The sequence below is a fragment of the Giraffa tippelskirchi genome, chromosome 11 (assembly GCF_054371585.1).
Source record: "Giraffa tippelskirchi isolate mGirTip1 chromosome 11, T2T-mGirTip1v1.2.pri, whole genome shotgun sequence".
Taxonomy (NCBI): Eukaryota; Metazoa; Chordata; class Mammalia; order Artiodactyla; family Giraffidae; genus Giraffa; species Giraffa tippelskirchi.
This window is the reverse complement of record NC_137285.1, coordinates 82,556,809-82,581,360: the sequence shown is the minus strand read 5'-3', so window position 1 is coordinate 82,581,360 and position 24,552 is coordinate 82,556,809. Positions and strand designations below refer to the sequence as shown.

Here is a 24,552-nt window from a genome sequence, read left to right as displayed (position 1 = left end):
ACCTTTTGACCAATTCAGGAATCATCAGGGGTAGATTGGCCATCACAAAGATGTTTCAGGAGAAAATGGTCCACAGTTCAAAGAGGTGTTCTGATCTCTTTCTGGTCAAGGGCAGCCTCTCTGGAATAACTTTTTAAATTTCCAATGTGGCCATTTTAAAAGCAACTTATTCAGGTGGACGCTTGATTTATTTGGTAAAAAACTCTCCAAATCTGCAAAGTCAATGCTATAAAACTTTGTATATAATCAGTAAGAAAAGTTCAACTTTAGAAGAACAGATTCCTCTTTTTTAAATTCCACTTTAGATTGAATTGAGACCTGTCTCCTTGTAATTCTGAGATTCTGACCTATGTTTTCGAACATGACCTTTCAGAGCAATAGAAGTCAAGTTTGTTCCCTCGTCTAAATGACTGTCTTCACATATTCAAAAACAGCTCTCTTATTCTCTCTGAATTGTCTCTTCTTCAGGTTAATCAAAGTTTCTTTAGAGCTTCTTTCCTCCGTGAAAGGCTAATAAGAGGATATTTCCTTCATAATGTTTTCGTGTCCTAGATAAAAACAGCCTAGTTCATTTTTGGTGTAAAAAAAATAAGAGATGCACAATGATAGAATGCCACTTGACCTGTTTCCTCTTTGCAAGGCAGGCTTTAGGATGATGATAAATATTTGTCTAAACTGTGCAGCTGAGCCATATGTAAATGTGCATAATGGCACTCTAGGTGATGTGCTGCATGGTAATTACTTGTTACTTGTAACTTGATAAAGCCGGATTTTAGCAACACAGTCCTGACTGAATGCTCTGTCAGCAAAGCAGGAGCCCTCCCCATGCCTCCTGGTCACCTTAGATGACATTCAGGAAGAAGGAAGATGTGGCAAGAAACAGTAGGAGACTCATCCAAGGCCATCAATATGCGTGATTTCAAGCTATTTGTTTATAGTGCAAATGTTTTGATGCAATCAGTCCAAAATTTCAGAATCTTGGCCAACACTGATTCAGCTGGCCAGCTGAGTGAAGAGGAACGTGCATCAAACACATGTTACAGATCACGTCCTGCAGTGTTGCATGAAGTAGACATCCAAGCTCTGGAAACACGCTTCCTGCTCTTGTGAGGAGCATCAGTCTCTCTGGAAAAATGCTTCCTGTTAGGCAAGGATTCTGTACTTTTCTGCAGAGATCTAAGGAAGTCAATCAAATCAAATCAACAGATTCAACAATTCCAGGAAAAAGCATCATGTTAGGTTTTGGGAGAAGGAAATGAATAAGACATTCCCTATTACTGCTCCTTTTGGATAGTCATTTGGATTTTGAAATGGTTTATATTGTTATGAGTAAAAACTCCTTTTTTAAGCATAATGATATGGCAATGTTGATGATGTCCTGACATCAAAGGAGCAGATTAAAAAGATTTGAGAGGCTGTGTAGATCAGTGGATGAGAAAACACAGCTTTGGAGTCTGAATTCTTATCCCGCCACTTATCTTGGCACATTATATAACTTATCTGAACTCCAGTTCTTTTTTTTTTTCAATGAGAAAAAGAATATAAAGTGCTTCAGAGAACATCTGGCCCATAGTTCAACATATATCAGCTATTAGTGTGGTATCTGGATAATAGACAATATATAACATTGTAAAGTTATTAAAAACTTAAAGCCAAAAAGTCCAGTGGGGAAAAAATAGCTGATTAATTAATATGAAAGGATTGGAAGGGATATTTCAATTTATCTTGAAAGAATGTGATAAGTACAGATTATAAAGTAAAAACTAAAATTACTAAATAAAAATAATTTGAAACACAAATCAAAGACACAGTCTCCAACCTCAGGGACCTCATGATCTGGTGGAAGAGACATAATTATGGGAACAAAATTTAAGTGTAGTTAGTAAAGGCCAGAACCAAGGATGGTAGGATGAATCCTGTTGGAGTAGGAAGGAAATGCCCTGAAATAGTTCCTAGAATCCATTTTGTCTGAGATGTAGTCAGAGGAGCAATGATAGTTGTGGGGTTGTAGCTCAAGGAAGGAGGTGATTGGAGGTAGAAAGTCTCCATGTAATTATGTAGTGAAACCCCCATGCACAGGCCTACGAGGTATGTGTGTGACATCGGTCTGACATATGTTGGTGCTGGATTGTGGAGGGTCTTAAATATCATATGTCAGAATAAATATCAGAAGTCAGGGCTTTGCTATTTAGTCTGTGAGTTCATTCCTCCAAAGACTACTTGGAAAATGTATATGCTGTGAGGATGTATTAGATATCCTGACATTGATTAGATTCTCAGTATATTTTAAAAAATGAGAATGGTAATGCTTTAAATAATATCATCGTTGGGATAAAATGACAAGCAAAAATATGCTAATCAGAAATGGTGGTGTTTGAGTCACTAAAAACCTGCCATTTTATCCATTTTAGAAGGACCTGTGACCTTCCGCATCATATGACCTACAGCAGCCTCACATGGAAATTAGCATGACCAGTCAGCTTTCAAATTTCTGGTTAAAGCTGAAAAAAAATGAATAACATTTGAAGGCACAGTAAAGTTTATCCTGACATTGTATAGGAGGCAGTGATCAAGGTCATCCCCAAGAAAAAGAAATGCAAAATGGCAAAATGACTGTCTGAGGAGGCCTTACAAATAGCTGAGAAAGGAAGAGAAGCTAAAGGCAAAGGAGAAAAGGAAAGATATACCCATTTGAATGCAGAGTTCCAAAGAATAGCAAGGAGAGATAAAAAATCCTTCCTCAGTGATCAATGCAAAGAAATAGAGGAAAACAACAGAATGGGAAAGACTAGAGATCTTTTCAAGAAAATTAGAGATACCAAGGGAACATTTCATGCAAAGATGGGCACAATAAAGGACAGAAATGGTATGGGCCTAACAGAAGCAGAAGATATTAAGAAGAGGTGGCAAGAATACACAGAAGAACTGCACAAAAAAGATTTGATGACCCAGATAACCACGATGGTGTGATTACCGTGGAACCAGACATCCTGGAGTGTGAAGTCAAGTGGGCCTTAGGAAGCATCACTACGAACAAAGCTAATGGAGGTGATGGAATTCCAGTTGAGCTATTTCAAATCCTAAAAGATGATGCTGTGAAAGTGCCACACTCAATATGCCAGCAAATTTGGAAAACTCATCAGTGGCCACAGGATTGGAAAGGTCAGTTTTCATTCCAATCCCAAAGAAAGGCAATGCCAAATATATTCAAACTACTGCACAACTGCACTCATCTCACATGCTAGCAAAGTAACGCTCAAAATTATCCAAGCAAGACTTCAACAGTACATGAACCGTGAACTTCCAGATGCTCAAGTTGGATTTAGAAAAGGAAGAGGAGTTAGAGATCAAATTGCCAGCATCTGTTAAATCATACAAAAAGCAAGAGAGTTCCAGAAAAACATCTACTTCTGCTTTATTGACTATGCCAAAGCCTTTGACTGTGTGGATCACAACAAACTGTGGAAAATTCTGAAAGAGATGGGAATACCAGACCACCTGGCCTGCCTCCTGAGAAATCTGTATGCAAGTCAAGAAGCACAGTTAGAACTGGACATGGAACAACAGACTGGTTGCAAATTGGAAAAGGAGTACACCAAGGCTGCATACCGTCATCCTGCTTATTTAACTTCTATACAGAGTACATCATGAGAAATGCCAGGCTAGACAAAGCACAAGCTGGAATCAAGATTGCCGGGAGAAATATCAATAACCTCAGATATGCAGATGACACCACTCTTATGGCAGAAAGTGAAGAAGAACAAAAGAGCCTCTTGATGAAAGTGAAAGAGGAGAGTGAAAAAGCTGGCTTAAATCTCAACATTCAAAAAATGAAGATCATGGCATCTGGTCCCATCACTTCATTGCAGCTTGATGGGGAAACAGTCAAAACAGTGAGAGACTTTATTTTCTTGGTCTCCAAAATCACTGCAGATGGTGATTGCAGCCATGAAATTAAAAGATGCTTGCTCCTTGGAAGAAAGGCTATGACAAACCTAGACAGGATATTGAAAAGCAGAGAGATTACTTTGCCGACAAAGGTCAGTATAGTCTAAGCTATGGTTTTTCCAGTAGTCATGTAGGGATGTGAGTTGGACCATAAAGAAAGCTGGGCACCAAGGAATTGATGCTTTTGAATTGTGGTGTTTGTTGGAGAAGACTCTTGAGAGTCCCTTGGACTGCAAGGAGATCCAACCAGTCCATCCTAAAGGAAATCAGTTCTGACTATTCATTGGAAGGACTGAGGCTGAAGCTGAAACTCTAATACTATGTCCATCCAATGCGAAGAACTGACTCATTGGAAGAGACCTTGATGCTGGGAAAATTTGAAGGCAGGAGATGGGGACGACAGAGGATGAGATGGTTAGATGGCATCACTGGCTTGATGGACATGAGTTTTAGTAAGCTCTGGGAGTTGGTGATGGACAGGGAAGATTGCCATGCTGCAGTCCGTAGGGTCGGAAAGAGTCAGACACAACTGAGCAACTGAACTGAACTGAAGTGAAAGTTTATCCTCACTCTGCAAAAATAAGTCACTTCACCTTTAATTACTGACATAAGAATGGACTCAGGAACAAATAGCTTAAAGTACCCTGGGGTTCTTCCACTTCAAGTGAACTAGAGTTCCTGAGACACAGAAAGTACCAAACTTGATCTTAATGCATTGAATTCATTTTATCAGACATACCAAGGAGGTGGTAGGACTTGAGGCTGGGAGGTTTGGTGGGAGGAACCCTGGCTTTTGGAGGGAGTGGCCAGTCTGAGTCCTGAGTCTGCTATCGCAGGTCCGTGTTACATTAGATGGAGTCCTAGGGCAATCTGAGCCTCAGGATACACAGATGTCAAAATAGGATTCAAACAAGGCTTCTTCAACAGGGTGCTCTTAGAGTCTGAGGGGAAACTTCCCCCTGCTCCCTGCTTTTAGAAATTAACCTGGGATCATGCAGTGACATGAGAGCACTCCACCTATGTCACATTACTAGCTGCCTTTTCATGTTGGACGTCACTTAGGAGACTCCTCAGTTACCTGAAGCAATATGCACTCTTTCGTTTTCCATGAAGCACCAGTGTTCCTGGTCCATCTTGCGTTCTCTCACTAATAATGGGAAAATGACTGTATGGTACTTATAGTGTCCACGCCCCGTTGCTCAGTCGGGTCTTACTCTTTGTGATCCCATGGACTGTAGCCCTCTAGGCTCCTCTTTCCATGGGTTTTTACAGGCAAGAATACTGGAGCAGGTTGCCATTTCCTTCTCCAGGGAAATGTTCCAATCCAGAGATTGAACATGCATTCCTGTGTCTCCTGCACTGGCAGGCAGATTTTATTTTTTTTACCACTGAGCCACCAGGGAAGGCCCTGACCTAATCTTTTCAGCACAAGTTTTCTGATTTTTCTGACAAAAGCTGGAACTCAAAATTTTAAATGTATTCTATTGATTTTCAGATGCTTCAAAGTAACTACAAAATGTTAAGAACTCAAAGCAAGCTACCAGGGATTCATAGAACAAGTTTGCGGTGTTGGTTGAGAGGTGTCAACTGCATTGTGGTTATAAAAACAGTCTCTGCAGCCAGACTTTGAGTTCAAAACTCATCTTGTTCCTCATGAGGGACTAGGTTATTCATTTGCCTCAGTTTCCTCACCTGTAAAACCGGGCTTATGACATAAATGAGGATATGTGCCTCAACTTGGGCTTCTAGGTGATGCTAATTATAAAGAACCCGACTGCCAGTACAGGAGATGTAATAGACGCGGGTTTGATCCCTGGATTGGGAAGATCCCCTGGAGGAGGGCAAGGCAACCCACTCCAGTGTTCTTGTGTGGAGAATCCCGTGGATAAAGGAGCCTGGCAGCTACAGTCCACGGGGTCACAAAGAGGCGGACGTGACTGAGCGACTTAGCAGGCACACATGCAGGTGCCTCAAATTATTTGAACAAGGATTGAAAGAGTTAACACAAATAAAGCTCCTGAACATGTGCTCCTAGGGCATGGTAAGCACTAGTTGGAACTTATTATTAGTTCTTATTATCATTCTGCCCCATGACGGGAAATCAACCATCCACAATGGATGAGAGACTTGCACAGATCTGGGTGGTAAGCGAAGTAGGAAATAAGTTAACCTTCCCTGGAGAAGAATGTTCTGTGTGGCCATCAAATGACTAATGTTTAAAAATTACTAAGTTTCATGATGTTATTACCTCTATTTCAGTCCCAGTCTAGATTCTACCTCAATTTCCATCAAGGGTAGTCCAGAGAAAAATAAAACAAGTAACTGATTTCTAATTTGTATTTTTCCTTTCTAGTTTTATCTTTGTTTTAAATTACATTTCTTCTTAGTGATTTTCAGGGAATAAAATTAGTAGAAGACTAATTTTATTAGTCCCTTTAAAATCACATTTATTGAGTTCTCACAGTGCACAGAGAAAAGTGCTTAATCCTACAGGAAATAATAACATAATTAGATGGCTCTTTCTGGAAATAAAAATAGAAAAAAAGAAAAAAATAAAAGAAGAGAAAGTTCATCAGTTTCTGAATTTGACAGTAATTGAACTCCACTAAATATTTACCAAGAATGGTGTTCTGTACAGATGACATTAGAGTATGGCTTTTCATCAGATGAGGTCCCAAAGATTTTTCAGTGGCTCTCAGTCTTTAATGTGCTAAAAATAATTCAAGAGCTTCTTAAAATGCAAGCTCTTGGACTTTACCCTGGAGAGTCTGCTAATTTAGGTCTGAGTGAGGCCCAGGCATGTGTTTGTATTAATCAGAACACTAGATTTCTGGACTGACCTTGAGGAACTCCGTTCTAAAATAAGAGCTTAGGCTATTGGAATATATAGTTACCTATCGAACAACTCCCAGCTGCATTTTTAACTCAAAGATTCTTCAGGATTATAGGCCCTTCCTCAGTTCAAGGGGATGAATATTGATTTGATCAAATCAGTAACTGTAATTTCATTCACTTGACAGGCATAGACATGAGAGGTCACTCTGGTCAATATGATGAAATGGTAAGCCTTTTGGGAAAGACTTTTGCTTTGATTGAAGAGAGAAATATTCCAATGCTTTTATTCTCTTTGCATGTGGGATGAAGCTGTGTGGGAGATAGTACGTGGAGCCCCTAAAACTAGACACTAACATAGGCAGAGTAGCCTGCCACTGAGGATGGTGGGGAAGAACTATGAGCTCCTGATAACATTGCCAGTGATTACAATAACCTCTGAAATATCTTGTCTCTGGGTTTGTTGAGATAATAAGTCTCATATAATTTAAACTACTTTTAATTAGATACCCTGTTATTTAAAGCTTAGAGCAGATATATGACACACATTTTGTTCCGCAGTGCCATAAGGAACAGACCATAAAATATAAAACTTGCAGAGTGAAGTAGACACAACAAGGACAGTGGTGGCTGGAGCTCTGCCATTTGGGAAGTTGGTAATACCTGTTATGCAGTCACAAAATACTTGATCCAACTACCAGTTGTTTCTTGGGTTTCAGACTATATTCTGATCTAATTTAGAAGAAAGAGAGGGAAAAATTCAGTGCATGGAGATTTATTGGCTGTCTATAGACTCCTTCTCTAAGGTTCTATAAGAAAGAGACAAAGTGTCTGCATGTGGCCTCTGTGAGAACAAGGAGAAAGAAAACAGACTTTGCTAAGAGAGGCATTTTTTACCCATACGCTGAAAGTTGAGTTGATTGAGAGTCTTTTATTTTTTTTTTAATAAATTTATTTTAGTTGGGGGCTAATTATTTTACAATATTGTGGTGGTTTTTGCCATACATTGACATGAATCAGCCATGGGTTTACATGTGTTCCCCATCCTGAACTCCTCTCCCACCTCCCTGAGAGCCTTTTAATTTGAAGTCTTGCAGTGCTGGAAAAGTCAGTTTCTGCCCTACAAGCTAAAGTTAGTTTATAAAGCAGCAGGGAAACAGGAGATTTATCAGAAGATAAAATTAATAAGCTTGGTGCCTCAGGCCACTTGCAAATATCCTCCATTGTTAATTATTTCTAAGTGAAAGAGAGGTAAGGCTGTATGTAAAGATTGGATAGAGGTGGCAACTTCTCCAACAAAGACTATACTTTCCAAAAGTCTTAAGGTAGGGACCACTAAACTAAGGGAGATGAATAAGGTCAGAGGGCAGAGGTCAAAGGACAGACCTCTGCACTTGTTAAGATGCAAGTTTTGAAAAGATGGGGTTAAAAAGTACAGAATTAAAGACCACATTGAATCAGACATTTTATCTGTAGTTACTAAACCATGAGAATGATTGTACGGGTGTGACAAGTTTGTGCATCACTGTGTTGCCAAATAAAATCTGATCCTGGCCAGGCACATCTTCTGGATGACTAAACCCAAAGGGAAACCGCAGGTTTCTGCACCTGGGACAACAAGAATGGGGTGGCTAAATCAGTGCATACTTCAGAAAAGCGGTCTCACACTGTCTACCTTAGGTATAGTCAGGGAGGATGAACCACCCAGAGAGCAGAACCGCTTTTGTGGAGGACAAGAGACAAGGGAGACCCTCTCCGAGGCAGAACCAGGTCTATGGAGGATAGGGCACAAGGGCTGGCCCCCAGGGGCAGAAGCAGGTCAGTCCACTGACAGCAAGCAAGGGCATCTTCCCAGGGGTAGAACCCGGACCTCTAGCTGGCCGTCCTGGGGCTGACCGTGCCACTGGAGCAGGGTCTTCACCCTTCTTGTCCAGCTGAGTAAGGGGGAGTGTGTACCTCTCTGCTTTGCCTCTTTTCCACTCTGTCCACACACATGCTGCTGTGGCACTTACCTTCTCCCATTTCTTCCAGGGCACATTTTCATGTTATGGGCGGATAACTGGTCTCTTAACCATACGGTTGCAAACATGGACCCCATGAAGAAAACTGTGCCTCACCCAGATGTCCAAGACCTGGAGCCAGATACTGGGTGATCCTTGAGGTTTGTTTTCTTTAGGCAATGAAAGAACGAGTATCGTGTAAGTGTGAGGCTGTTATTTTAGCATAAAGATGGCACATAGGGGTATCGCGTGACCAAAGGAGTGGAAGGTATGAACTATTTTAAATACCTAGCAGCTCTCTCTGCCTCCTGGCACTCCCTACACACTGCCTTGTTCAAAGACTTCAATTTCTGTCTGGTATTAGGAATGCATATGGTTCATGGGGCTTCTCTTCAGCCTTCAAGGGAATTGACAAGACAAAGCAATCATGGCAAAGTCGTTATCAGCGACAGTCATCAGTTGAAGCTGGGCTGTGTCTACATTATAATCAATTAAACAGCAAGGAAACTCTCCTGAGAGACTACTTGAAAGGACTTTCCTTCCTGTAAATATGAGAGTGTGTGGAGAAGCCCGCCTCCCACCTCTTTCGGCGCCTGGAAGGATCTGTGTGAGTACAGAGTCCACGGCGGCCATTATCCGGCAGCTCCATTGGATGACAAAGCAGAAAGACAGAGTGGGCCGGGATCCCAGATGGCACTGCAGGCTCTTAGAGCCAGCTCAGAGCAGCTTGGTGGGCTACAGTCCACAGGGTTGCAAAAGAGCTGAACGTGACTTAGTGACTAACAATAACAGCTCTTCGCTATTACCTTATTGATAGAGAATATTCTAGTTTCACCCTGATGTAGAAGCTGTTGTTAGCATAGCAGCACTCTGATTTGAAGAGCGTTCCTGCATTTTAATTTAATTCAAATTTTCAAATTGAAATATAGTTGACTTATAATATCATGTTTGTTTAAGGTACACTACATAATGATTTGACATTTGCATACATTATGATCACCATGATGTCTGGTTACCATCTGTCCCCATACAAAGTTATTCTAATATTATTGACCTATTCTTTGTGCCATATATTACATCCCTATAATTTATTATATAACTGGAGGTTTGTTCCTCATAATCCCCATCACTTATTTTACTCATCATCCCACTCTGTTTCCTTCCACATTTTAAATAAAACAAAAATGCCACATAGTTCAGGCTTCACTGAATCAGAATTAGAATGCTAATAAAACCAGGAGCAAGTTTGTTTTGCTTCAGTGGAACATTCTTGACCCTGCCTTCTTCCTAGCATCGCTGGCTAAACAAGCATAGATGCTTTCTACAATGATCCAGGTGGCTCAGCTGGAATATGTGATTTCTTGCTGATCTGGTAATTGATGGAGAACAGGAGATATCTGAATAGGGATGTTTAATTATCTTCACTGTGGGAATAGATTGTGTTGGCATTACTGTTACTTAATTTATTTAAGCCACATAACCATTTTTCCATTCTCTCTGCTCTTAGGAATGGGTATGTCTCTATCTAGGATGGTATTTCATGCCTTCATGGACCATGCTGGAGATTTAAGTCCAATCAAGGACCAGTGATGACATGGATATAGGGATGACTGAAGCTGAGAGAGAAAAGAAAGGTGATATTCTTACATATTTTACGATTCCTAAAAAATTGGATTATGAACTCACAGAGCATATTTTTGTGAGGAAAGTTAAATTCAACAAAAATTGCTAATTTGTTCACTATAGCTCTCTGAAAGTGTCTTGTACTGATCATGATGACATTTCGCTTCAACCAGTACTTCCAGATTTGTTGCAACAGTTGGTCTCCAACCAGTGGAGAATTACTAGCCCCTAATCATAGTACTATAGCTAATACTGGAAACTATAAACCCAATTTCTGCTGCAACTACTATTTCAGATGTAACCCTAAGCTAACGGGATGCATTTGAGGATGTTGGCGAAGGGGAGTGGATAACTGAATTCACTCACAAGAATTTCAGGTCATTACTGCCAACAAGTTTCTTGATCTTCCTGAACTATTGTCTCCTCATCGTTTCCTCACTCGCAAAATAGGGCTGTCAGTACCTTTGCCAGGGGATTGTGACTAGATCAAAACTGTATAAGAAAATGAAGCTTGTGTTGGTTGGTTTGTTACCACATCGTGTGAAGCTGGTTAGACAGATTATAACCAAAGATGGGGTGTATGTTCAGGAAAGGTGTACTCAAAGTATAAACTCTATGGGGTGTGCAAAATTCACTTGGAGGGCCCCGCAGAGGTCACCTCAGAGTCAGTTTTCTTTCAGAAGAGCTGAAACTGAGGTTCAATGAAGGTGTACTATTTGTACATTGAAGCAGAGTGTAGGCTTCAGATAAGAGTTCACCTTACAAGTCTTGAGGGCAGGTGCTCCAGGTTACAGGCGTTCATTGTACACAAGCGATTAGACTCATTGTGAAGAGTGAGTAGGGGCAGAACCTACCTTTTGCACTACAATGGCCTTGGTTACAAAAGACACCGTGTGGCATTCTTTCTGTCCCTTGTGTCTGGACTGAGTTTCTCTTAGCCTGTAATTAGAAAAAAATCCACTTACTTCCTTGGCCAAATTCTGCTCATCTTTCACATCTCAGCATAGGTGACACCCTAAGAAGGTTATCTTGACCCGCTGCCCACTCCTGTTCTGGGCTAGGTGTTTCCTACTGTGTGGGCCCAAAGCATCCTGAGCGTGCCCACCACTGAACTTTCCGTGCTCTTCTGTCATTGTCTGCCCTCTCACCCCCACTCCTGCACAACTGTGAGCTTGTGATGCCAAGTGCCTGGGCCAGCCTCTGTTCCCCAGAACAGAGCCTGACATGCAGGACATGTGAGTATCGGCAATAAGAAGTCATGTCTGAATGCACATCTAATTGTTACGACACTCTGAGGTCTCACCTCTGGGAAACACATTCACTTCAAAAATTCACTGTGAGACTTTAGGAAAAATACACGAGGTCATAAGGAAATCTCATATAGTCATGACACATATTTATCAATGATCAGGATCAATACTGTCACCTTTGCTTTATGTTTCCTCTTTTGTAGTTTTGTTGCAAATCCCAGAACTCATGACATTTTACCCCTGAATATTTTAGGACACAGCTCTAAAATCCCGATTATTTTCTTACATAAGCACAATACCACGCTTTCTTTTAGTGTTGATTGCTTAGACATTATTTGGATTTCCCTGTCTTTATAATCAGTTTATTCCAATTAGGGAAAAAATCCCATGAATCATTGGGTAGTTGTTTTTATTTTATTTATTTTAAATTAATTAATTTATTTTAATTGAAGGCTAATTACTTTATAATATTGTGGTGGTTTTTGCCACACACTGACGTGAATCAGCCACTGGTGTACATGTGACCCCCATCCTGAACCCCCTCCCACCTCCCTCCACATCCCATCCCTCAGGGTTGTCCCAGTGCACGGATTTTGAGTGCCCTGTCCCATGCATTGAATTTGGACTGGTGATCTATTACACATATGGTAATATACATGTTTCAAACTATTCTCTCAGATCTTCCCACCCTCCCCTTCTTCCACAGAGTCCAAAATTTTGTTCTTTATATCTGTGTCTCTTTTGCTGTCTCAAATATAGGGTTGTTGTTACCATCTTTCTAAATTCCATATATATACATCAGTTCAGTTCAGTTCAGTCACTCAGTGGTGTCCGACTCTTTGCGACCCCATGAACCGCAGCACGCCAGGCCTCCCTGTCCATCACCAACTCCCTGAGTCCACCCAAACCCATGTCCATCGAGTCAGTGATGCCATCCAGCCATCTCATCCTCTATCATCCCCTTCTCCTCCTGCCCCCAATCCTTCCCAGCATCAGGGTCTTTTCAAATGAGTCAGCTCTTCGCATCAGGTGGCCAAAGTTTTGGAGTTTCTGCTTCAACATCAGTCCTTCCATTGAACACCCAGGACTGATCTCCTTTAGGATGGACCGGTTGGATCTCCTTGCATAGTGATGTGTATATATATATATACTGTATTAGTGTTTTTCTTTCTGACTTACTTCACTCTGTATAATAGGCTCCAGTTTCATCCATCTCATTAGAACTGATGTGAATGTGTTCTTTTTAATGGCTGAGTAATATTCCGTCATGTATATGTACCACAGCTCTCTTATCCATTCGTCTGCTGATGGGCATCTAGGTTGCTTTCACATCCTGGCTATTATAAACAGTGCTGCGATGAACATTGGGGTACACGTGTCTCTTTCAAGTGTGGTTTCCTCAGTGTGTATGCCCAGCAGTGGGATTGCTGGATCATATGGCAGTTCTATTTCCAGTTTTTTAAGGAATCTCCACATTGTTCTCCATAGTGGCTGTACTAGTTTGCATTCCCACCAACAGTGTAAGAGGGTTCCTTTTTCTCCACACCCTCTCCCATATTTATTGTTTGTAAACTTTTTGATAGCAGCCATTCTGACTGGTTTGAGATGGTACCTCATTGTGGTTTTGATTTGCATTTCTCTGATAATGAGTGAAACAGTGTCAGACTATTTTTTTGGGCTCCAGAATCACTGCGGATGGTGACTGCAGCCATGAAATTAAAAGACGCTTACTCCTTGGAAGGAAGGTTATGGCCAACCTAGATAGCATATTTAAAAGCAGAGACATTACTTTGCCAACAAAAGTCCGTCTAGTCAAGGCTATGGTTTTTCCAGTGGTCATGTATGGATGTGAGAGTTGGACGGTGAAGAAAGCTGAGCGCCGCAGAATTGATGTTTTTGAACTGTGGTGTTGGAGAAAACTCTTGAGAGTCCCTTGGACTGCAAGGAGATCCAATCAATCCATCCTAAAAGAGATCAATCCTGGGTGTTCATTGGAAGGTCTGATGTTGAAGCTGAAACTCCAATGCTTTGGCCACCTCATGAGAAGGGTTGACTCATTGGAAAAGACCCTAATGCTGGGTAGGATTGGGGGCAGGAGGAGAAGGGGATGACAGAGGATGAGATGGTTGGATGGCATCACTGACTCGATGGACATGGGTTTGGGTAGACTCCAGGAGTTGGTGATGGACAGAGAGGCCTGGCGTGCTGCAATTCATGGGGTCGTAAAGAGTCGGACATGACTGAGAGACTGAACTGAACTGATAATGAGTGATGTTGAGCATCTTTTCATGTATTTGTTACCCATCTATGTCTTTGGAGAAATGTTTGTTTAGTTCTTTGGCCCATTTTTTGATTGGGTCATTTATTTTTGTGGTATTGAGCTGCATGAGGTGTTTGTATATTTTTGAGGTTCTTTGTCAATTGCTTCATTTGCTATTATTTTCTCCCATTCTGAAGGCTGTCTTTTCACCTTGCTTATAGTTTCCTTCATTGTGCAAAAGCACTGTTTTAATTCCCTCCTACCACTTTTTTCATTTCATGCCATTGCCCTGTTAAGACCTGAATTTATTGTCCTGGAGGATGTCCCATATTCTGGATTAGTCTGTTTTCTTGAAGTGTCATTTGTTTGTTCCTGTAGCCCCATATATCCTATAAATTGGAAGCTGATTCTACAGACTCACTAAGATTGAGGGTCAATTATTTTTGGCAAGGATATTTCACAAGTTGTGCTGCATACTTTGTGTTACATAATATTGAGAGGCATACAATGTCTGAACGTCCCAGAGTAGTGTCTTGTGCGGGCACTGTGCTTTATTCAACTAGTTCTCTATTGATAGACTTTTGTAGTTTATTCTCAACTGTTTGCTGTCACAAATCATGTTACAATGAATAACTTCGTGCATAAGATATATCTTTTGTATAGTGTATCTTTAATAGGGTTTCCTAAGAATGAGTTTATTGCTTCTTTATGCTAATTTATATTTTTACCATGACTGTTTTACAAATTACTTTTCTATTTTTGAGTTTCAGTGCTTTTACCATGATGTACCATGGCAGGTTTAATCCCACTTAGGTTTATCCTGCTTGGGGTTAGAATTCTCCTTGAATCTGTGATTTGATGATTTTTGTCAGTTTGAAAAATTCTCAACATCACATTAAATATTGCTATGCTCATTCTCTCCTATCTCTCTAGAACTCCAAGTACCTTTATGTTAGACTTAACTGTAATCCCCTGTCCTCTATGTTCTTTCTGCATTTTACTCACTGATTTCTCTGTACTTCCATCCTTAATATTTGGCATATTTACATCCGACTCATGTCCCAGTTCCTTAAATCTCTATTCAACTGTGTCTAACAATGTTTTTAAACTCATCCATTGTGGCTCAGTTGATAAAGAATCCACCTGCATTGCAGTTCGATTCCTGAGTTAGGAAGATCCACTGGAGAAGGGGTAGGCTACCCACTCCAGTATTCTTGGGCTTTCCTTGTGGCTCAGTTTATAAAGAATCCGCCTGCAATGTGGGAGACCTGGGTTCCATCCCTGGGTTGGGAAGATCCCCTGGAAAAGGGAACAGCTACCCGCTCCAGTATTCTGGCCTGGAGAATTCCGTGGACTGTATAGTCCGTGGGATCACAAAGAGTCAGGCAAGACTGAGCGACTTTCACTTTCACGTTTTTTCATTGTATTCTTGGTTTTCCCGGGGGGTGCAGGAGTAAAGAATCCACCTGCAATGTAGTAGGTGCCAGAGATGTGGGTTTGATCCCTGGGTCAGGAAGATTCCCTGAAGGAGGGCATGGCAACCCACTCCAGTATTCTTACCTATAAAATTCCATGGACAAAGGAGCCAGGTGGGCTAGAGTCCATGGGGTCACAAAGAGTCTGACATGATTGAATCAGTGCAAGCTTCCAAGAGCAAGCATTGTATTCTTAATTTCAGTTGCTACATTTTTCTAAGGTCAAAAACATCCACTTGATTTTTTTTAAAAAAATTACTGGTTTATTTTCCCAATTCTCATTTTTTCTTTTTCATTTCCTTGACGGCATACTTGTTTTAAAAGCTACACTTGGTAACCCTTATTCAGAGTCTCTGGTGTATTTCTCTTGTTTTTGTTTACAATGTCTTACATTTTTGTGTGATTTGATATTTGATAGAGGACCATTCATAATTCAAGACACAATTTAAGGTTCTGAATGATATGATTTTTCTCTATGTAGGATTTACATTTACTTTGGTCAGGTAAGTTGGAGTAGATGTGAACCTGAGTCAGCTTAATGCACTCTCAGGAATTTGAGATGGTTCAAACTGGGCTTCAGTCAACAGAGACATATGATTTCCCCACCTAGAACTAAAGCCTGAGGAATGTACCAGAGTCCTTCCTGGATAGTGGACCAGGGTATCAAATTTTCCTCATGCTCTGTTTGACCATCACAGGTATTACTTAGTTTCTTATCCTCTCAGCCATGTGTTCCAGAATTTAGTCATCTCTGTGGGGAAAGCAGTCTCCACCCCAGAATTTTCCTCTCAATTTCCTTCTTTTTAAAAAAATTAATCAGGAGATAATTGCTTTACAATATTGTGTTTGTCTCTGACACACATCAACATGAATCATCCATCAGTCCAGTTCAGTCACTCAGTTGTATTTGACTCTTTGTGACCCCATGGACTTCACCATGCCAGCCTTCCCTGTCCATCATCAACTCCCAGAATCTACTCAAACGCATGTCCATTGAACCGGTGATGCCATCCAACCATCTCAACCTAGTTGTCCCCTTCTCCTCCTGCCTTCAATCTTTCCCAGCATCAGGGTCTTTTCCAATGAGTCAGCTCTTCGCATCAGGTGGCTAAAGTATTGGAGTTTCAGCTTCAGCCTCAGTCCTTCCAATGAATATTTAGGACTCATTTCCTTTAGGATTGATTGGTTTGATCTCCGTGCTGTCCAAGAGACTCTCAAGAATCTTTTCCAACACCACAGTTCAAAAACATCAATTCTTTGGTGCTCAGCTTTCTTTATGGTCTAACTCTCACATTCATAAATGACTACTGGAAAAAATCTTAGCTTTGACTAGACGGACCTTTGTTGGTAATGTCTTTGCTTTTTAATATGCTGTCTAGGTTTGTCATAGCTTTTCTTCCAAGGAGCAAGTGTCTTTTAAATTCATGGCTGCAGTCACCATCTGCAGTGATTTTGGAGCCCAAGAAAATAAAGTGTCTCACTGGTTCCACTGTTTCCCCATATATTTGCCATGAAGTGATGGGACTGGATGCCATGATCTTAGTGTTTTGAATGTTGAGTTTCAAGCCAACCTTTTCACTCTCCTCTTTCACTTTCATCAAGATGCTCTTTAATTCTTCTTTGCTTTCTGCCATAAGGGTGGTGTCATCTGCATATCTGAGTTTATTGATATTTTTCCCAGAAATCTTGATTCTAGCCTGTGCTTCAGCTAGCCTGACATTTCTCATGATGTACTCTGGATAAAAGTTAAATAAGCAGGGTGACAATATAGAGCCTTGATGTACTCCTTTCCCAATTTGAAACCAGTCCATTGTTCCATGTCTGGTTCTAAATATTGCTCCTTGACCTGCATACAGGTTTCTCAGGCAGTAAGTAAAGTAGTCTGGTAGTCTCTTGCTTTTCTGTGATCCAGCAGATTTTGGCAATTTGATCTCTGGTTCCTCTGCCTTTTCTAAATCCACCTTGAACATCTGGAAGTTCTCGGTTCACATACTGTTGAAGTCTTGCTTGGAGAATTCTGAGCATTACTTTGCTAGAATATGAGATGAGTGCAATTGTGTGGTAGTTTGAATATATTTGGCATTGCCTTTCTTTGGCCACTGCTGAGTCTTCCAAATTTGCTGGCATATTGAGTACAGCACTTTCACAGCATCATCTTTTAGGACTTGAAATAGGTCAACTGGAATTCCATCACCTCCACTAGCTTTGTTCGTAGTGATGTTTCCTAAGGCCCACTTGCTTTCCATTCCAGGATGTCTGGCTCTAGGTGAGTGATCATACCACTGTGGTTATCTGGGTCATTGACATCTTTTTGTATAGTTTTTCTGTGTATTCTTGCCACCTCTTAATATATTTTGCTTCTGCTAGTTCCATAGCATTTCTATCCTTTATTGTGCCCATCTTTGCATGAAATGTTCCCTTGGTATTTCTAATTTTCTTGAAGAGATCTCTAGTCTTTCCTATTCTATTGTTTTCCTCTATTTCTTTGCATTGATCACTGAGGAAGGCTTTCTTATCTCTCCCTGCTCTTCTTTGGAACTCTGCATTCAGATGGGTGTATCTTTCCTTAGGTATACATGTCTCCTTCCTCTTGAACTTCCCTACCCCTTCCCACCCTACCTCACCCTTGGAGGCTGTCACAGATTACCAGGTTTGAGCTCCCTGCATCATACAGCAGATTCCCGCTAGCTAACTGCTTTACACACAGTAATGCACATGTTTCAGTGCTCCTCTCTCAGTTCGTCCCAGCCCCTCATTCCCCCACTGTGTCCACAAGTCTGTTCTCTATGTTTGTGTCTCCACTGCTGCCCTGCAAATAGGTTCCTCCACCCCATCTTTCTAGATTCTTCTTTTTTCTAATTTGTCACTGTCAATTTTGTGTGCTTTGTTATTCCCAATGTATTGAAATATTTAAAATGTTTTCTCCATATTTTCCAGTTGTTTTGCTGGGAAAGTTGACTTAAATAGTCCAGCCTGCTGTTATTGATAGAAGAAGTACCTTCACTAATTTTTAAAAGGAAAATTGTTCTAATATTTGAGATTCTACTAAACATTTTTTTTCAAATTGAGGTATAGCTGCTGTGTAATGTTATGTTAGTTTCTGCTGTACAACAAAGTGAATCAGCTCTACATATACACACATCCCCTCCCTCGTGGGCCGCCCTCCCACCCACCCCACCATCCCATCCATCTAGGTCACTATAGAGCACTGAGCTGAGCTCCCTCTGCTAGAAGGCAGGTTGCTGCTAGCTATCTATTTTTTACACTTTGGCCACCTCATGCGAAGAGTTGACTCATTGGAAAAGACCCTAATGCTGGGTAGGATTGGGGGCAGGAGGAGAAGGGGACGACAGAGGATGAGATGGTTGGATGGCATCACTGACTCGATGGGCATGGGTTTGGATGGACTCCGGGAGTTGGTGATGGACAGAGAGGCCTGGCGTGATGTGATCCATGGGGTCACAAAGAGTCGGACACGACTGAGCGACTGAACTGAACTGAGTGTATATATGTCAACTACTTATTGATTTGATACCTATTCCTTAAATTTAAATTTTTGATTTCCTATATATCTGCACCATCCTCACAGTGGAATCACTGACTTCTCATACATAGATCATCAGTTCTAGGTGACTACCTAAGTCAAAAGCATTGCTATGTCCCTGAGGAGAGGTTGGTTAAAAGTCCTTCTCAGTTCTGTATATTTGGACAATTTTAGAATCCAGTGCCAAGCTGCATAGGTAAAAATTTCTCATCGGTGTAAATAAATCTTTTCATAATCAACTTGTTGAAGTTTTTTCCTTCCTTAAAACAAATTCAAATGAATCTCTCACTGTGACATCATACTTGATTAATAGCTTTGTGATGCTTAAAAATTGTGTGTGTTAAAGTTCCCCTAAAGGACATGCTCTTTATACTACTTGTGCATCTGAGAAGGGAACTATGCCCTTTCCTTCTGTATCAAGTATTCTGTAATCGTTCGGACAGTGAATTTCTGTATCTACTTCAGTGTTATGCCTAAATTATTCATTGTTGCTATGCTTGAAGATGCTGTATTGGGCCTTGTTTTCATGTAACACAAGAGAATGCTCAGAACACATTGTAGAGACACGTCAAGTCCTTCAGATTATAATGTGATAGCAAGGCCATGCCTGGAGTGTGCTTCCAACATGGGATTACTGACCTAAGTATTCCCACCATCTTACTGCCTGCGTTCTTGGTTTTCTTTAACCTCCATTAATGCCTAGTGGAAAGCTCTTGAACTTTGAAGTCAGTATGGCATGAGCTCTCCTCTTTACCTCTAGCAAATTGAAGATAGCATTGACTAAATCAGTTGTAAAGATTGGGCTATGCCAGAAAGCAGATCGTGGTATTTCATCACTGGCTCATCTGTGCAAGCTGTAGACACTATGCTGACAGACCCTGGTACCATTTGAACAATGGGAAGAGAGACTTGGAGAAAGCTGTCAGAGTAGAAATAAGGGCCTCAGGGGAGTTGTCTGCTTACCACCTCACCACTTCCTGTGTACACGGAGAACCTGAGGTTCAGTTAGACCCTATAGAGTGTGGCTGATGAAGAGTCATTTTGCTTTTCAAGAGAGTCAGCCTTGGGGCAAATCTTCTTGCCCCAGTACCAAAATGTCACTGATTATACTCTGGAGGGATCAGGAGAAGAAGCTTGAAAGATGTCAGGATGGAGTCAAATCATATGCTTTTCTGTGTATAACAGGGAGTTTGCTGAAGTACTTTTCTATACATACCCCTTTCCCTAGCTATGCCACTTGCATGCCTGCCACAAAGAGGATATCAACAGTTAGTCAATACTGCCATGAAAACCAAAGCCAGTCAAAACTAATAGGACAAAACCAGTAGCTTTTAAAAGGATAGACACCTGGCCCTTTTTTTCAGTCACTGTTAAAATTATTTGTGAGACTAAGGACAAGCCCTGGTATGGATATTTTTTCGAAGGTCCTTGATGATGCTAGTGAGAAACTAGAGTTAATAACTTCCAAAGTCCTTTAGGAGGGGATACAAGAGGTGTTTCAGGAGTAGACCAAAGTCCTTCTTCTACTTCAAGGTAAGGATCAGACCGGAAGAATCGAAAAGCAGACCCACACCCCATTACCAGGTCATGTTCTTCAAACCGCATATCTGGACACATAGGGGAAGGTTTGAATCAGTGGAATTTTAAATTAAGCCTAAAATAACTTGGAAGTTGATGTTTTCCACATAAGACATGTGGAACATTTGTTCGTTTCCCATGAACAAGAGGGCACCAGCCAGGCGCTCTTGCCCCACGTGCTCACGTCCCACGTTCTGTAAACACTTTGCACAGTTCTGTAGTGGCTGAGATCACTTCTAGCACTGTGCGTGAATGTCACAAAGGACTCACTTGGTCAGGCTCCTTTGGGCGGTATGTTTGTAAGAGCTTCACCATGAAAGCCCTGACTGCTGCTGCGTTGGGGCTACACTGGAGTGATGTCATGGTTATGTTATATGAGGTTGTGCCATGGTTATGTCATGGCTACATTATGACAATGTCATGGTTGCTGCTCCGGCTGCTGTGTCAGCCAGGAGAGAATAAACCTGTCTGCAGTTCCTGTGGCTCCTTGAGTCTCCTTCCAGCCTCTTAGCTCATGCCTTGCCTGCTCTGGGTTCAGTGAACAGTGTGAACGGCAAGACAATTGGCATCACAAACAGGATCAGGGATATAGGACATTGTTGGGAGGTCTACAACCATGACAAGAAAAAAAAAATCAGCACAGCATTTGTTGGGATGGTCATTAGAGAAAAATAAAACTGCTTCATGTTTGTGTACCACTGATAGTATACCAGATATAATAATAATAATCTCCAGCAGAGAAGAAAATTCCATAATGAAATTCTGATAAATGGTAATAGTAAAACTTAAGGAACTATATGTCATTCTCTCTGGAGTAAGTTCCTCCTGAGCCCCAAATTTTGAGCCAATGAGCAATAGAAAAAAATCAGGAATAGGACTCACTTTTTGTTTTGGGTATAATCTGTGTGTTCGGATTGAATAATATCAGCTGCCTCCTAAGAATGAGGTTAACTTTGCTGTTAGCTTTTCTTCACCTCTCAGTGCCTCATTTTACATTTGGAAAATAATTTACACACTATCACCTTTCCCAGTTACATTTCCATTTTCCTTTGCTTTTTGCATTTCAGGTGAAGTATTTATAATTTGCAAGTTTCTTTTTCACGTTAAGAACAAAGCATCACCCCCCACCCAACCCCATCAGAGATTCTTTTATCAGCAGAAAAGTTGGTATCCTTTGTCTAAGGCAAACCTATATTCCTGATGAGTAATATTTAATTATCCTTGCTCTAAGTCCTTCACTCTTTTAAGATTACTTCTTAAACCTCAACAGTCTTGTCTTGCATAGCCATTCATATTCAGAATGGACCTTATAACCCCTTATGAATTTAAATTTCCTTTGCTAAACCTCAAGTTTTGGAAGCAGATCTTCATCTTTTACATCATTGTCAGCTTCTCTATAAGGGTAATACTTCATTCTAATAAACTTTAATTGCTACATTAATTCAATTCATTATCCATGTGGATTGCCATTTACTGCTCTTTTAAAAATCTTTCCATCTGACTCTGTTTACAAACCTGTAAACAAAGGCAGCTGCTGAGTTTCTTCAGACTATTACCATTTGGGATGTGCCCTCTACCTTTTGTTCTCAGACTAATTAGGGCAGATGAAACTGCTTGCTTCATGACAGAGCTGGTGTCTATGCAGGAGATATCTTACAGAAAGTTAATCATTTTACCCTCAGAATGGCCCATTTAACTCAACATCATAACTATGTTTTCCAGGTCTGGCAGTGACTAATTATTCAGAGCCTAATGTTTTCAGGTGATGATAGATCAACTCCTGTTGATTTTGCTCACATTATAGATTCTCTTTCTCCTCCATGGAGTAACTTTAATCAGACACTAGGGGTGCAGGATGGCAGGCAATTCTACCTGATATGAACTATCAAAACTAAAAGCAGCTACACACACGCCTGCTGAAAGGATTGCAGAGGTATATATTGAAGGTCACCAAGGATAAGAAACTCTCTTCAAAGAGATTGTAAATTGAATTTTGGACAGCAATCATTATGGGAATATTTCTGCTTAATGAAATTCATGAAAAATAAAGACATACAGAAGGGAGAGGGATAAAAACTCCATATTAACATTGTTTTCTGCAGAGACATTCAAGTGATGCCCTTAATCAGAAACAATCAGTATCAGGGTTCAGGTAGCATATTCCCCCTTATAGACCAACCAATTTCCCTAACCATCAAGGAATGCTATTATCCCTTAGAGTTTTAATAAGATGTGAGGGGATTCTAACCATAATTTCTTAAGTTACTCTTAAAGTGTGCATGAAAATGTCATTTTATTGGGTTAGAATTTAGTTACAGAGATTAAATGCTAATTTTTTTCCTCTTTCCTTCACATCCCTATTTCTGTGGGACCTGTCTTGATGGATGCTAATAGCAGGAAGACTCTGCACTTGTGGGAGGTTGAAAAATAGTAGAAAATGAAATCGTTGTTTAGTCCATAAGTTGTGTACAACTCTTTTGTGACCCCATGGACTGTAGCCTGCCAGGCTCCTCTGTCCATGGATAAGGGTAATAAAAAGAAACCTCAATTATTTTGCTAGTTTTATTGGACTGGTTGTGCCATTCGAAAATGGAAATTTTCTCAGTGGAGAAACACTGATATATGATGACCTGTTAGTGGCTACATGTTTAAGTTGGCAAGAAGGTTTCTTCTCTTTTCTCTTCCTAGGCAGTTGGTCATGGCTGCTTGAGTACTCTTTTAGGAAGCATGTTTAGGGAAATCAGGGCTTAGCAGAAAATGATACCATAATATTTTAGTGATGTTTGTGATTAAATCAAGGATTAAATCATGAGCTGCTGCAGCTGCTGACCTTCAATTCCCCCTGATAGGAGTTCAGGGTGGAGATCAGGAATGAGGCCCTCTGTGTTCTGGGAAAAACCAGCAGAACAGGTCTTCAGATAGTTAGATATTTTCAAGAGAAGATCTTATGAGCCTAATTCTTGCATCTCCTCATATTTAGTGTGAAATGAAATGTTTTCTGCTCTGCACTCTACCAGAAAACAAGCCTTTTCCAAATGCAAATTTCTGAGCCCAGATGAAACAAAGCCATCAGCTAACCCCAGTAAGCACTGAGGAGCTAGGGGAATGTGAGAGGTGGCCATCCACTACACCTGCCATCTCTTACAGTAAACAAGGAAATAGGATGTCAACAATCAAGAAAGCAGCATTGGCCCCAGATAGCTAGAAGTATGTGAAAGAAATGATTTCAGCAAGCCCAGATGCTTACATCTTCCCATACATAGAAGATCACTACATCTTTTCATGTGAGAGATTTAGTTTTTCTTAATTACCAGTAATCTTTTAATATTCAGATAACCTGCCCCTTGCTGCAAAGTTGTGTATAGCCTGGCTCCTCCCACACCTCCTTGGAGTCAGCTCTCTTACAATCACCTGAGATACTGTCTCCCAGGCTCTAGTCCTAACATTCCCACCAAATAAAACCTAACTCTCAACTTTTGTGTTGAGCGTATGTTTTTTAGTCAACAGTAGAAAAGCACTAAAATCCTTTATGGTGATGTCTGCTCCTCATCACTAGCAGAAACCTCCATGAGACTAGCAGCAAATTTCTGCAAAAAATATGTGCTTTATTGTATGTACTCCTCTTTCACCAAATCATAAATATACTGACCTTCCCCTCAACCTCTTTGGAGCAGTATCTCAGAGCTATCTGAAATTCTGTCTCCCACACTATAGTCCTCATTTTGCCCCAAATAAAACTTCTGACTTTCATGTTGTGCTATTTTTTTTTTTTATGGTTTATACCATTCATGTGGCCTTTTTTTGTTTTTTTTATTGTTTACCCTTTACCCTTTGGTGGCTCAGCTGGTAAAGAATCTGCCTGCAGTGCAGGAGACCTGGGTTTGATCCCTGAATTGGGAAGATAACCCGGAGAAAGGAAAGGCTACCCACTCCAGTATTCTTGCCTGGAAAATTCCATGGACTGCATAGTCATGGGGTCGCAAAGAGTCAGACACGACTGAGCAACTTTCACTTTACCCTTTAGCCAACTTCATATTTCATA

General features: G+C 40.8%; 1 long non-coding RNA gene across 1 annotated transcript; it reads right to left on the bottom strand.

Annotated features, from left to right (window-relative positions):
• Positions 1-5,319: 5,319 nt before the first annotated feature.
• On the bottom strand, positions 5,320-20,811 carry LOC145525832 (uncharacterized). The gene is made up of 6 exons (XR_014068435.1): positions 20,781-20,811; positions 11,258-11,342; positions 10,770-10,895; positions 9,069-9,177; positions 8,793-8,950; positions 5,320-7,512 (listed from the first exon to the last, which is right to left on the bottom strand). It is a non-coding gene; the product is annotated as an uncharacterized LOC145525832 (long non-coding RNA).
• Positions 20,812-24,552: the final 3,741 nt, after the last annotated feature.